The sequence below is a fragment of the Stenella coeruleoalba genome (genome assembly GCF_951394435.1).
Source record: "Stenella coeruleoalba genome assembly, chromosome: 12".
Classification (NCBI taxonomy): Eukaryota; Metazoa; Chordata; class Mammalia; order Artiodactyla; family Delphinidae; genus Stenella; species Stenella coeruleoalba.
The window spans coordinates 81,921,647-81,938,007 of record NC_137158.1 but is presented as its reverse complement, the minus strand read 5'-3'; positions in this window follow the sequence as shown (position 1 = coordinate 81,938,007).

Genomic DNA, 16,361 nt, shown 5'->3' with positions numbered 1-16,361 from the left:
TTTTTACCACTAGGTGTCAGTAAATCCCTAAAGTAAAGTTGACTTGCCTCCAACGTCATACATAATTTAATGACCCTAAAGAGACCTTGGTAGACAAAGAGTTCAGAAATATATTGTACTCCTTGGAGACTCTAGACCAGGGGTCCCCAACTCCTGGGCCGCGGATCACTACCGGTCCTCAGGCTGTCAGGAGGCGGCCGCACAGCGGGAGGTGGGCAGCGGGCCAGCAAGCAAAGCTTCATCTGCTGCTCCCGTCACTCGCATTACCGCCTGAACCATCTTACACCTCCCCTATCCCTGGAAAAATTGTCTTCCACGAAACCAGTCCCTGGTGCCAAAAAAGTTGGGGACTGCTGCTCTAGACTCACACTGAATATTTTATCTTGCCCTAAAGTCATCTGCCAGCTCTGCAGGGACTGCAGCAGACTCCACCCTGTACCTTAGACCCTTAAAATGGTGGTGTTAGAATGGACGTTAGCTGTATGTACTCCAGTCTTCTATCCAATACAGCATCCTTAACAGGTGGTCACTTAGTCTTTGTTTAATCACTAAGGACGGGGCTTTCCCTTTATGAGCTGCCCTAGAATAGTGATTCTATCTTATTTAGTTTTGTCTCCCCAGGCTCAAGCTATGGTAAATACTTAGTCAATTACATTGTTTGACAGTTCTCATTATGAGAAATCTCTTCTATACTGAGTCAAAATCTGTCCCATTATAACCTATTCTTTTTCGTTTATAACCTGTAATCAATTGGCATGATTATGGTGGAGGGAGACAGAATAATTTTATTACCATACCAGCACTGTCCTGTACTCCAATAGTTTTTTCTTTTTTCCAAGTTTTTCTTTCTCCCAATGAAGTACCACCACTGTTCCCAATTATTCCTTGTATGGCATAGTTTTAGAACTACTCACTCTCCATCCTGGTTACTGTTACCTTGAAATTCCTATTTGGTCAAAGTCATCTTAAAACATGTTACCCAAAATTAGGTATCCTACTATAGATATAATCTGACTCAGCAAGGAGTATTGTGGGACTATTATCTCCTATGATTTGGACATCACCAACTCACTTCTTCTAAATTCAGATATCTAGAAACCTCATTTTTAGAGCATAAGAGAGAGAAAGCCAAAGTGACTTCTGAGCAGTCACAGTGTCCGAGTCCACACATTTTGCCATGGACCATCTAAAGCTATTCTAACATTGCTACCCAATTGGGCTGTTTATTAACCCCACAGCGTATTAGAAGTAGCATATTGACAAGGAGAGAGGGACTGCTATGGGAAGACCGTGGGCTAACATTTATAAGAAAAAAAAGGTAGAAGAAAGGCAGGAAACAATAGATAGCTCAAAAGGCACAGCAGTCTGGGGCCAAAATTGAATATTCCTCATCAGCTCTTGAATACATGATTACATTACAGCACAGTACAGAAATTGATGTTTATGGAAGAAGCACTTCTGGAATGGTGGAGTAAGGACCTCTGAAACTCAGCTCCTCCATAAAAGCAATGAGAACACAGGCAAAAATTGTCAAAAAAATAACATTTTCAGAACTCTGGAAATTAACCAAAGGCTTGCAACAATTAAGAGTATTTATTCAAGAACAGTAGCTGAATCACAGAAGAGTAAGCTTTGTGGCATTTTAACTTGCCCTATTCCCATCTCATTCTTCCCAGCTCCACAATAGCCTTGAAAACCAACAGACTCAAAACCACGGTAACTGAGAAAACAAGCAGCCTATCAGCCACTGGAGGGAGCAAAACATGCCCTAGAGCTCTCCGGAAAAGCCATATCCCTAGAAAACTGTCAGTATTTGACCTGTCTGGGGGCTAGCTCCCTGGATAAGTCTTTTTACAGGGCTTATCTTTATTTGACCTGACTCAGAGCTTGCTCGGTGAGGAAAGTCCCAACACCAGGGCATTTGTTTAAAAATAAATAAATAATCAGCAGTAATTGTCTAACATCACAGCTGCCTGAGGTGGAAATGCCAGTTGGAGCAAACAGGAGGCTGGCCAAAAAACTTGAAAAGGAAATCTGAGGAATGTGATGTCCACAGGAGGTTTTGAAAAGCTTCAACATATTCCTGGGAATCTATATGTGTAGGGTGCTTTGTAGGGCTGTTTGCATGCCCAGGAGAGACCTGGGAAGGCCCTTATCTCTCATCCCTGGCTGACCTTGAGGATCTACACAAGCAGGAGTTAAAAGCTAAGTCAGAGTTGTAAACTGCTGAAATACTGAGGGTGTGTCTCGACACACACAGAGCCCCTCAGCAAAGGGTGTAAGACTTACTGGTTCAGGGCACTTAAGAAATCTCTCTAATCATTAGCTGAACACTAAGCTAACTGAGCAGACTTCAGTGGCAACACAAAGAATACAGACTTTACAGAATTTGTTCAGGAAGGCCATTAAACAGACAAACACCAACAAAAAACCCAGGTTGAAGGGGTAGAGCAAGAATCTGATGTCCAGAGTTACCACATTTTAATTCTTTAAAATGTTCAGGGCCTCTCTGGTAGCGCAGTGGTTAAGAATCCGCCTGCCAATGCAGGGGACACGGGTTCAAGCCCTGGTCCGGGAAGATCCCACATGCTGTGGAACAACTAAGCCCACGAGCCACAACTACTGAGCCTGCGTGCCACAACCACTGAAGCCCATGCGCCTAGAGCCCATGCTCTGCAACAAGAGAAGCCACTGCAGTGGGAAGCCCACGCACCGCAACGAAGAGTAGCCCCCGCTCACCACAACTAGGGAGAAGCCCATGCGCAGCAACAAAAACCCAACGCAGCCAAAAATAAATAAGTAAAATAAAATGTTCAAATTTCAACAAAAAATACACGACATGCAAAGAATAAGAAAGTATTGCCCATGCAGAAGAAAAAACAAAGCAGTCAATAGAAACTGTCCCTGAGAAAGTCCAAATTTTGAACCTATTTAACAAAGACATTAATCAGCAATTATAAATATGTTCAAAGAACTAAAGGAAACCATGTCTAAAGACTTAAAGTATGAGAATGATTCTCACCCAAGAGTGAATATCAAGAGGTAGAAATCATAAAAAGGAACCAAATAGAAATTCTCGTGTCGAAAAGTACAATAACTGAAATGAAAAATTAACCAGAGGGCCTCAGATGTGAACTGTTAGAAGAAAGAAGCCATGAAATTGAAGTTAAATCAATTGATATTATCCATTCTGAGGAATAGAAAGAAAAATGAATGAAGAAAACTGAATAGAGCCTCAGAGACATGTGGGACACTATAAGAACACTGACAGACACATAGTGGGAATCCCAGAAGGAGAGGAAAGAGAGAAAGGGGCAGAAAGAACACTTGAAGAAACCATGGCTGAAAACATCCTCAATTTGATGGAAAAAAAATGTTAATATTTACATCCAAGAAGCTCAGTAAACCCCACGTATAATAAACTCAAAGAGATCCACAATTGCACACATCATAGTCCAACTGCCAAGAGACAGAGACAAAGACAATTCTGAGACAGCGCCACCAGGGAAGCCCCATAGTGGGTTTTATATATCATTTTTTTCACTGACTGTTTCTCAAGTAACTTTAATTCAAAATAATCAATATGCCACTGAGACATATTTGGGGGCAGCATGCCCTGGGCCTCAACAGCAGCAAGACAAAAATAACTCATCATATACAAGGGCTCCTCAATATTAACAGCTTATTTTTATTCAGTCACCATGGAGGTCAGAAAGCAGTAGAATGATGTACTCAAAAGTGCCAGAAGAAAAAGGCTGCCATTCAGGAATTTTATATCCGACAAAACTGCTCTTAAAAAAGGAAGGAGGGGGCTTCCCTGGTGGCGCAGTGGTTGGGAGTCTGCCTGCTGATGCAGGGGACACGGGTTCGTGCCCCGGGCCGGGAAGATCCCACATGCCGAGGAGCGGCTGGGCCCGTGAGCCGTGGCCGCTGAGCCTGCGCGTCCGGAGCCTGTGCTCCGCAATGGGAGGGGCCACGACAGTGAGAGGCCTGCGTACCACAAAAAAAAAAAAAAAAAAAAAAATGGAGGACGTAGGCAATCTGAATAAGCCTATATCTGTTAAATAAATTGAATCAATAGTTAATAACCTTACAAAACAAAACACCAGGCCCACATTAGTTCACTGGTGAATTCTACCAAACATTTAACACATTATACCAATTCTCTACAATTTCTTTCACATAATAAAAGCAGAGGGAATATTTCCTAACCTACTCTATGAGACCAGCATTACTCTAATACCAAAATCAGACATAGACATTATAAGAAAACTACAGACCAATATCTCTCATGAACCTAGTTGCAAAAATCTGCAAGAAAATATTAGCAAATTGAATTCAACAACGTATAAAAAGAATTATAGGGGGCTTCCCTGGTGGCGTAGTGGTTGAGAGTCCGCCTGCCGATGCAGGGGACACGGGTTCGTGCCCCGGTCCAGGAAGATCCCACATGCCGCGGAGCGGCTAGGCCCGTGAGCCATGGCCACTGAGCCTGCGCGTCTGGAGCCTGTGCTCCGCAACGGGAGAGGCCACAACAGTGAGAGGCCTGCGTACCGCAAAAAAAAAAAAAAAAACAATGGAATGGCACATGGAAATGCTAACTGGTCAGTAATTACATCAAAATTAAATGGGTTAAATGCTACAATCAAAAAGCAGAGATTGGCAAAATGGATTTTTAAAAAACAATTTAACTGTACTATCTATAAGAGACATAATTTAGATTGAAAGAACCATTGGGTTGAAAGTAAAAGGATAGAAAAAGATATGACATGCAAACAGTAACTAAAAGAGAACTGGAGTGGCTATACTAATATCAGACAAAATAGACTTTAAGACAGAAATTGTTACAAGAGATAATGAAGTGTATTATATGATGATAAAAGTATCAATTATCAGGAAGACATAACAATTATAAACACATAGGAATATAACAACAGAACTCCAAAATAATGAAGCAAAAACTGACAGAACTAAAGGGAGAAATAGACAATTCGAAAACAACAGTTGAGGACTTCAAAACCCCACTTTCAGTAATGGATCAAACAACTAGGCAGCAGATCAACAAAAAAAATAGAACATGGGAACTACATTATGAACCAACTAGGATTACACATCCATAGAGCACTCCTCCCACCAACAGAATATATATTCTTTTCAGGTGTACCTGGAACATTCTCCAGGATAGGTGATGTTCGGCCATAAAATAAGCCTCAATAAATTTGAAATATTAAAGTCGTACGAAGTATGTTCTCCAACCACAATACATTTAAATTAGAAGTCAATAACAGAAGGACATTTTGGAAATTCACAAATATGGAAATTACACATACCCCTAAATAAATAGGCCAAAGAAGAAATCACAGGAAAATTAGGAAGTATTTTGCGATGAATGAAAACTAAAATATAACTACCAGGGCTTCCCTGGTGGTGTAGTGGTTGAGAGTCCGCCTGCCGATGCAGGGGACACGGGTTCGTGCCCCGGTCCGGGAGGATCCCACATGCCGTGGAGCGGCTGGGCCCCGTGAGCCATGGCCACTGAGCCTGCGTGTCCGGACCCTGTGCTCCACAACGGGAGAGGCCACAACAGTGAGAGGCCCGCGTACCACATACACACACACACACACAAAATATATATATATATATATATATATATATATATATATATATCTACCAAAATTTATGGGATGCACCTACTTTTTTTGTTTGTTTGTTTGTTTGTTTTGGGCCATGCTACGCAGCTTGCGGGATCTTAGTTCCCCAACCAGGGATTGAACCTGTACCCTCAGCAGTGAAAGCATGGAGTCCTAACCACTGGACCACCAGGGATTTCCTTTTGTTTAAAAGAAGAAAGATCTTAAGTCAGTAACCTAACCTTCCACCTAGGAAATTAGATGATGAAGAGTGATATAAACTCAGAGGAAGCAGAAGGAAGAAAATAATAAAGGTTGGAGTAGAAATAAACGGAGAATAGAAAAACAATAGAATCAATAAAGCCACAAGTTGGTTCTTTGCAAATATCAACAAAATTGACAACCCTTAGCTAGACTGACCAAGAAGACTCAAATTACTAAAATTACAAATGAAAGAGAGGATATCACTACCAACTCTACAGTAATAAAAAGGATTATTATAAGAATATTATGAACAACTGTATGCTACAAAGTTAAATAACCTAGATGAAATGGACAAATTCCTAGAAAGACACAGATTACCAAAACTGACTTAAGAAGAAATAGAAAACCTGAATATACCTATAACAAATAAAAAGATTGAGCTAATAATTTTTAAAACTTTTCAGAGAAACCCAGGCTAGGATAGCTTTACAGGTGAATTCTAATAAGCATTTAAAGAAAAAGTGATACCAATCCCTCACAAACTCTTCAAAACATAGAAGAGGGAATACTTCCCATTTCATTGTATGAGGCTAGTTTACCTTGATACCAAAGACGTCAAAAGAAAACTACAGATCAACATCCTTTAAAGTCATAGTTGCAAAAATCCTCAACAAAATACTAGCAAATTGAATCCAGCAACATATAAAAAGTATTATGGGGCTTCCCTGGTGGTGCAGTGGTTGAGAGTCCGCCTGCCAATGCAGGGGACGCGGGTTCGTGCCCTGGTCCGGGAAGATCCCACATGCCGCGGAGCGGCTGGGCCCGTGAGCCATGGCCACTGAGGCTGCGCGTCCGGAGCCTGTGCTCCGCAACAGGAGAGGCCACAACAGTGAGATGCCCGCGTACCGCACAAAAAAAAAAAAAAAAGGATTATGTATCATGACCAAGTGGGATTTATCCCAAGGATGCAAAGTTGTGAAATCTGAAAATCAATCGATGTCATATACCATATTAATAAGATAAAGAACAAAACCTGATCATCTCTATAGATGCAGAAACAGCATTTGACAAAATTCAATTTTTTTAATTAAAGCAGCCAACAATACTGGGAATAGAGGAGACCTCCCTCAGCCCTATAAAAGGCATTTAGGAAAACCCCACAGCTAACATCATAATGTAATGTGAAAGACTGAATGCTTTTTCCCCGTAAGATCAGGAACAAGACAAAAATGTCTACTCTTGCCGCTTCTATTCAACATTGTACTGAAAGTTCTGGCAGTGGCAGTTAGGCGGGAAAAAATAAATAAAAGGCATCTAGCATCCAGATTGGAAAGGAAAAGTAAAACTATAATTGCAGAAGACATGGTCTTGTGTACAGAAATTTTAAGGAATCTACGAAAAGACTACTAGAACTAATAAATGAGTTCAGCAAGTTTTCAGCCTATGAAATCAATAGTATGCAAAAGTCAATTGTATTTCTATACACTAGCAATGAACAATCTGAAAGGAAATTAAGAAAGCTATTTTATTTATAATAACATCAAAAGGAATAAAATACTGAAGTATAAACTTAACCAAAGAGATGCAGAACGTACATAATGAAAACAACAAAACTGATGAAATTAAAGACCTAAATAAATAGAAAGACATTGTATGTTCCTGTTGGAAGACAATATTGGAAAGATGGCAGTGCTCCCCAAAGTGAGCTGCAAATTCAGTGCAATACCAATCAAAATCCAAACAGTCTTTTTTTTTTTTTTTTTTTTTTTTTTTTTTGCGGTACGCGGGCCTCTCACTGTTGTGGCCTCTCCCGTTGCGGAGCACAGGCTCCGGACGCGCGGGCTCAGCGGCCATAGCTCACGGGCCCAGCCGCTCCGCGGCATGTGGGATCTTCCCGGACCAGGGCACAAACCCGCGTCCCCTGCATCGGCAGGCGGACTCTCAACCACTGCGCCACCAGGGAAGCCCCAAACAGTCTTTTTTTCAGAAATGGAAAAGCCTATCCTACAATTTATATGGAATTTCAGGAGAACCAAAAAAAAAACCTAAACAGTCTTGAAAAAGAAGAGCAAAGTCATAGGACTCACACTTCCCAATTTCAAAACTTACTACAAAGCTACAGTAGTGAAAACAGTGTACTGTGGGATAAAGATAGATGTATAGATCAACAGAGAGTCAAAATAAACCCATACATTTATGGCCAATTCATTTTCACAAGTGTTCAGAACTATTCAGTGGAGAAAGAATAGTCTTTTCAACAAGTAGTGCTGGGACAACTGGATATCCACATGTAAAAGAATGAAGTTTGACCCCTACTTCACACCATATGCAAAAATTAGCTCAAAATGGATGAACTCATATGGATTTAGCTCAAAGACCTAAATGTAAAAAGCTAAAACTTTAAAACTCTTGGAATAAAACATAGGAGTATAATTGTGTGACCATGGGTTAGAAAATGGTTTCTTATATATGACATCAAAAGCATAAATGACAGAAGAAAAAAATAGATAAATTTGATTTCATCAAAATTTTAAATGTTCTTCAAAGGACACCATCAAGAAAGCAAAAAGACAAACCACAGAATGGGAGAAAACATGTTCAAACTGTATACCTAATAAGGAACTTATATCTAAAATATACAAAGAACTCTTAGACATTTTTCCAAAGAATTTAAACAAATGGGCAATGAGCACATGAAAGGGGTTCAATGTCATTAGTCAACAAGGCAATACAAATCAAAATCACATTATTGTACTACTTCATACCCACTAAGGTGGCTAAAATCAAAGCCAGACAATAGCAAGAGATGATGAAGATAAAGAGAAATTGGAAAGCTCATTTACTGCTGCTGGAATTGTAACATGGTACAGCCACTTTGGAAAACAGTCTGGCAGTTTCTTAAAGTGTTAAACGTAGAGTTATGTATGACCCTGCAATCCACTCCTAAGTATTCCATTTCTCCACCCAGGAGAAATAAAAACATATCCCCACAGAAATGTGTACATGAATGTCCATAGCAGCATTTTTCATAAAAGCCAAAAAATGGAAAGAATCTAAATATCCATCAATGAATAGATAAAAAGTAGTATATCCAAACAATGCAATATTATTTGGCAATAAAAAGAAAGAAGTGCTGTTTATATGCTATAACATGGATGAAGCTTGAAAGTAAATTATACTGCAGAAAGAAGCCAGTCATAAGTCACATTATGTCATTCCATTTTCTGTGAAATGTCCAGCATAGGCAAATCCTAGAGGCAGAAAGTAAATTTGTGGTTGCCAGAGGCTGTAGAGGGTGTAACTGGAATGCCTGCTAATGGGTATTAAGTAATGAAAATGCTCTGAATAGTGGTCATAGTTGCACCAAGTAGTACATTTTAAATGGATGAGTTTTATTATATGTAAGTTATGTCTCCATACAGCTGGCATAAAAAAGTTAATGTTTATAAAGATAACCTTGAAGCATCAAAAAATTAGTGAAATTATGTTCAGTGCATTCCATGTAAGATTCTTAGTGTGTAATGCTCTATAGAAAAAAATTGAAGATCAGACAACTGCACAATTTTGCTGTCCACAATAATTTATTCTTCAGTCTTCCTGGATAGATGAAAGACTGTTTTTCTGCCCCAAATATGTTCAGTAATTGAGGCTTCCTATAGATAAACTAGTTTTTGCTGTCGCACAAAGAAAGAGCACCATATTCTCAGTCTTTTGAATTGTTGCTCCTTCAGATATACCTACCTTAGGATAAAGAGTTCCATCAAAGAATTTCAGAAGAGCAGATTTCCACCACCCAATAAGTAACCAATAACTAAAAAGCTTTCCCCTTCAAAACAACAAAATATACATAGGGAAAAAACCCAGCAAACATACTGCTTTTAATTTTCTACAAGTGGAATTTTTTTTGCAAATATTCTTTGCTGACTTAGGGTATATGACTATATCTTAGTCATTTAGGAAATATTTAAATCCATTAGGAAATTCCAACTGTCAGAATAGTAAATATTTTTAAAATTCCAAAAAAATAAAGAAAAACTTAAAGTTTTAAACCCTAGAGATGGCTGAGATACAATACCAATTTATTTACAAGTCAATCCTTCTTGCCACATTATGGTTTCTAACCCATTCTACCATGAGTTCACTGTGAGTCTACCAGAAGAATTTCTGCATTTCAAGGTGAAAGAATTTTCGTAGCCATCAAAATTCAGCAAGCAAATAAAGTTGATCATTTATGGCAGGACATCGGTTATGTATGGATTTCAGGCCCTAAAAATGAGTTGAAGACCATCTAATCATAGTACAGAAAGAGACTTGAGAACCTTTCCAATCCTGTGGATCTCAAAATTCGATTCAGTCCACAAAAACTCTTCATTGAGCGTGGCAAACGTCAAAAAATAAGGACAACGCTATGAGTTTTTTGTTTAAAGATCTTTAATTCTGAGATTGTATTTGGGAAGGGGGTGATGAAAGAAATTGAAATAAAGGTAGCAGAGGGTAGTTGCTTGGGATTTTTCCCTCTACATGTGCATTCTTAAACTTGTTTTTTAAAAGTTATGAGTCTGTGGAATCTAAAAATGTAGGAATACTTGTCCAGACCTCCCTCATCTCTTGAGTAGGGTACATATATTAATGACTCATGACAATGCCCATCCTATAAATGAAACTAGCAAAAATTCTTTTCATTGGGAGTGAGAGGAGGCTTGAAATTTTACTTTCTATTATCACTTTCAAGATCTACAGACTTTTTTTTTTTTGCGGTACGCGGGCCTCTCACTGTTGTGGCCTCTCCCGTTGCGGAGCACAGGCTCCAGACGTGCAGGCTCAGCGGCCATGGCTCACGGGCCCAGCCGCTCCGCGGCATGTGGGATCTTCCCGGACCGGGGCACGAACCCGTGTCCCCTGCATCGGCAGGCGGACTCTCAACCACTGCGCCACCAGGGAAGCCCCTATAGACTTTTTTATTGAAGTGTAATTGATTTACAATATTATATTAGTTTCAGGTGTACAACGTAATGATTCAATATTTTTATAGATTGTAATTCATTTAAAGTTATTATAAAGTATTAGCTATATCCCCTGTGCTGTACAATATGTCCTTGTAGCTTATTTATTTTATGCATAGCAGTTCGTACCTCTTAATCCCCTATCCCTACCTTGTCCCTCCCCTCCCCATTCTTCTCCACACTGGTAACCACTGATTAGTTCTCTATATCTGTGGGTCTGTTTCTGTTGTGGTATGTTCATTCATTTGTTTTATTTTTTAGATTCCACATATAAGTGATAACACACAGTATTTGTCTTTCTCTGTCTGACTTATTTCACTAAGCATAATACCCTCCAGGTCCATCCCTGTTGTTGCAAATGGCAAAATTTCATTCTTTTTTATGTCGGAATAATACTCCATCATATATATACCAGATCTTCTTTATTCAGTCATCTGTTGATGGACACTTAGGTTGCTTTCATATCTTGGCTATTGTAAATAATGCTCTATGAACATTGGGGTGCATGTATCTTTTCAAATTAGTGTTTTTGTGGGGTTTTTGGATATATATACCCAGGATTGGAATTGCTAGGTCATATGGTAGCTCTATTTTTAGTTTTTTAAGGAACCTCCATACTGTTTTCTATAATGGCTGCACCAACTTGCATTCCCATCAACAGTGCACTAGGGTTCCCTTTTCTTCACATCCTTGCCAACATTTGTTATATGTGGTCTTTTTGACAAAAGTCATTCTGACGGGTGTGAGGTGATATTCATTATGGTTTTGATTTGCTTTTCCCTGGTTATTAGTGATGTTGAGCATCTTTTCATGTGTCTATTGGCCGTCAGTATGTCTTCTTTGGAAAAATGCCTATTAAGGTCTTCTGCCCGTTCTTTGATTGGGTTGTTTGTTTTTTCTATATTGAGTTTTATGAGCTGTTTGTATATTTTGGATATTAACGCCTCATCAGTCATACCATTTGCAAATATTTTCATATTTTCCCCCTTTCCGTAGGTTGTCTTTCATTTTGTCAGTGATTTCCTTTGCTGTGTAAAGGCTTTTAAGTTTAATTAGGTCCTATTTGTTTATTTTTGCTTTTGTTTCCTTTGCCTGAGCAGACAGATCCAGAAAGATATTGCTATGAGTTATGTTAAAGAGTGTTCTGCCTGTGTTTTCTTCTGTGGTTTCAGGTCATACATTTAGGTCTTTAATCCATTTTGAGTTTATTTTTGTATGTGGTGTGAGAAAATGTTCAAATTTCATTCACTTTCCAGTTTTCCCAGCACCAGTTATTGAAGAGACTGTCTTTTCTCCACTGTATATTCTTGCCTCCTTTGTCATGAGTTAATTGACCATAATTGTGTGGGTTTATTTCTGAGCTCTCTATTTTGTTTCATTGATCTGCGTATCTGTTTTTGTGCCAGTACCATTACCTTTTGAGTACTGTTGCTTTGTAGTATAGTCTGAAGTCAGGGCATGTGATACCTCCACCTTTGTTCTTTTTTCTCAAGATTGCTTTGTCTATTCAGGATCTTTTCTGGTTCCATATAAATTTGAGGATTATTTGTTCTAGTTCTATGAAAAGTTTGATAGGGATTGCATTAAATCTGTAGATTGCTTTGGGTAGTATGGACATCTTAACAATATTAATTCTTCCAATACATAAACATGGGATATCTTTCCATTTTTTTGCGTCATCTTCAGTCTCCTTTATCAGTGTTTTGTAGTTTTCAGAGTATAGGCCTTTTACCTCCTTGGTTAAGTTTATTCCTAGGAATTTTATTCTTTTTGATGTAATTTTAAACAGAATCATTTTATTGCTTTTTCTTTTTGATAGTTCATTATAGTGTACAGAAATGCAACAGATTTCTGTATATTAATTTTGTATCCTGCAACTTTACTAAATTCTAATAGTTTTTTGGTGGAGACTTGGAGACTTCAGGGTTTTCTATATAAGGTATCATGTCATCTGCAAATACATGACAGTTTTACTTCTTCCCTTCCAATCTGGATGACTTTTCTTTTTCTTGTCTGAGCGCTGTGGCTAGGACTTCCAATAATATGTCAAATAGAAGTGGCAAGAGTGGATATCCTTGTCTTATTCTTGATTTTAGAAGAAAAGGTTTCAGCTTTTCACCATTGAGTATAATCTTGGCTGTGGATTTGTCATAAATGGCCCTTATTATGTTAAGATATGTTCCCTCCATACCAACTTTGATAAGAATTTTTATAATGTTGAATTTTGCCAAATGCTTTTTCTGCATCTATTGAGATGATCCTGTGATTTTTATCCTTCATTTTGTTCATATGGTGTGTCAGATTAATTGATTTGTGGATATTGAACCATCCTTGCATCCCTGGAATTAAATCCCACCTAATCATGATATATGATCCTTTTTAAATCTTGTTGAATTCTGTTTGCTAATATTTTGTTGAAGATTTTTGCATCTGTATTCATCACAGATATTGACCTGTAATTTTCTTTTTTTGTTGTGTCTTTGTCTGATTTTAGTTATCAGAGTAATGGTGGCCTTATAGAATAAAGTTGGGAATGTTCCCTCCTCTTCAATATTTTGAAATAGTTTGAGAGGGATAGGTATTAGCTCTTCTTTATATGTTTGGTAGAATTCCCCTGTGAAGCCATCCAGTTCTGGACTTTTGTTAGCTGGGAGGTTTTTTTGTTTGTTTGTTTGTTTGTTTGTTTGTTTTCTGCGGTACGTGGGCCTCTCACCACTGCAGCCCCTCCCACTGCGGAGCACAGGCTCCAGACGTGCAGGCCCAGCAGCCATAGCTCACGTTCCCAGCCGCTCCGCGGCATGTGGGATTCTCCCGGACCAGGGCACAAACCCGTGTACCCCGCATCGGCAGGCGGACTCCCAACCACTGCGCCACCAGAGAAGCCCCAGTTTGCTGTTGTTTATTCCATTATTTTATTTCATTGAGACTATTTGGAAGTTATTAAACATTACTAAAAAGGAAAAAGATCACCTATAGTCTCACCACCAAAAGCTAATAGGAGTTATCACCTATAATATTTTCTTCCAGTCTTTTTTTTTTTTTAACATGAATGTGTATGTTTATAATTCCACCAAATTGGGATCATGTTGAATATCGTTTCATTTTCTGCTGTTATCATTTAATCTCTTTTGCATTTCACACTTCATTCAGTATTCTTTACAAACAGTACCTAACGTGCAATTACTGGTTTAATGATGTCCTACTGTTGGTCCTTGAAAAACCTTAGGCTCAATACATATTGATGTTAACTGCTTTCCAGAAAGATTGCCCCAGCTTTTTTTTTTTTTTTTTTTTGCGGTACACAGGCCTCTCACTGTTGTGGCCTCTCCCGTTGCGGAGCACAGGCTCTGGACGTGCAGGATCAGTGGCCATGGCTCACGGGCCCAGCCGCTCCGCGACTTGTGGGATCTTCCCAGACCGGGGCACGAACCCGTGTCCCCTGCATCGGCAGGCGGACTCTCAACCACTGCGCCACGAGGGAAGCCCTGCCCCAGCTTTTTACCCTCCCATCAAGGTCAGTGTAATTTGGATGTTATATTTTTACCTTCTTGAAATAAATCACCTTTAAGCTAAAAGGCAAATAGGAATCTCAACCTCCAGTAATGACAGAATAAGACCTGACTGGAGAACTCCCCACAGAAAGCAACTGTAAGCCCTAGACATAATACAAAAAGCAACTATCTCAATGAATTGGAGAGTGAACAAAGCAGACAGAATTTGGTGGAAAGGACAAGCTCAGAGTAGGAGAGGAGGGAGCTGCACAAAGTAAGTTCCCTGTTTTATGGCTTCTATTCTGGGGTTAAACGTGGTCTATGAGTAGTGCATGTTCTTGGAGGAGGTGCTAATTGAAAACAGCAATCTCTTTGGCCGGAGAATCATGGGCACTGAAGAGAGTAGAGGAATCTTGGAAGGGAAAGAGCAAGAAAGAGTTCCACCAAATGTGTCTACTCACATCTGAGTGACCTCTGAACCATGTATATATAAACCAAACTGAGCAGCTCATCTAAGGACAAAATATCTGAACTGAGACTGGAACTGTCACCCAAAAAATAGATTTTACAATTCAAGCACAGACAAGATAGTTGCCTGCTTAAACAAAAGAAACAATCATGTGAGAAAAATAAAAGAATCCGGAATTTCCCCAATTTAATATTTATCATTACTGGGATACAGTCGATACCTACTTGTCATATAAAGAACCAAGAGAATGGAACACATTCTCAAGGTAAAAGAAAATCAACTGAGTCCAACACCAGGATGTTCCAGATACTGGGACTAGAAGACAGTGATTTTAAACTGCTATCTTCTTCAATGAAGTAAAATAAGATATGCTTTCAGTAAGTAAAACCTAAGAAATATCAGGAGAAAAGTAGAAATGATTAAAGAAAGAACAAAATGACATTCTAGAACTGAAAAATACAATTTCTGAAGTTTTTAAATTATTGGATGGACTTATCAGACAAATGGAGATGACAGAATAAATAGTATACTTGAAGAGAAATCAATAGAAATTATTCAGTGTGAAGAACAGAGAAAAAAGTGAAAGATATCAGATTGTCAGTGAACACCAAGCAGAATAAACAGGAAAAATTTCACACCAGGGCACATCATAGTCAGACTGTTGAAAGCCAAAAATAAATAGCAAATGTTGAAAGTCATAAGAGGAAAATGACACATTACATACTGGGGAAAAATGCTTTGATTAACAAATGAGTTCAAATCAGAAACTATTCAGGCCAGAAGAGAATGGACCAACATCTTTAAAGTGTGAAAGAAACAAATGACCTGGAAATATATACCCTTCAAGAATAAAGGTGAAATAAAGACATTTTTAGACCAAAGAAGACAGAATTTATCACCAAGAAACCTACATTTCAAGAAATGCTAACAGAAGTTCTTCAGGCTGAAGGGAAACGATACCAGATAGAAAGTTGGATCCTCAAAAAATAATAAAGAGGATGAGAAAGGATAAATATCGAGACATGTGAAAGATAATTTTCTTCTTTTTGCTTTTTCCACTTCTAAATTCTTTATACAGTATAAGTCTTATAGCTGTTTAAAGCAAAAATTATAAAAATTGTCCTTGATAATAAATAATTAAATGTTTACTCAGCAAAGGTTTATGAGTACCTTTGAGAACAAAATTGCGTACTTAATATATGCCAGGCACCATATCAAGCCTTTTTGCATGCCTCAATTTAATTATCACAGCAGTCCTATAAGATAAGAATTCCCATTTTACGTTAGAGGAAACTGAGACTGTGAGAACTTAGGTGACTTGCCTGTGGCTGGCCTGCTCGTTCACAGCAGAGCCAGTACCTGATTCCAGTTCTGCCTGATCCTCAAGCCCAGGCTCTCAACTCCCCATACACAGCTGCCTCCCATCTATTTGGACTATAAAGTATGAGACACGTCTGGAAATACGAAGTGCTAGAAGAGAGATAGAGACCAGAGCCTGCAGTGCTAGTGGGAGGAGAGGTCAATGTGGACTGCAGAGAAACAGGGAAACCTTTAATGAAGAGGG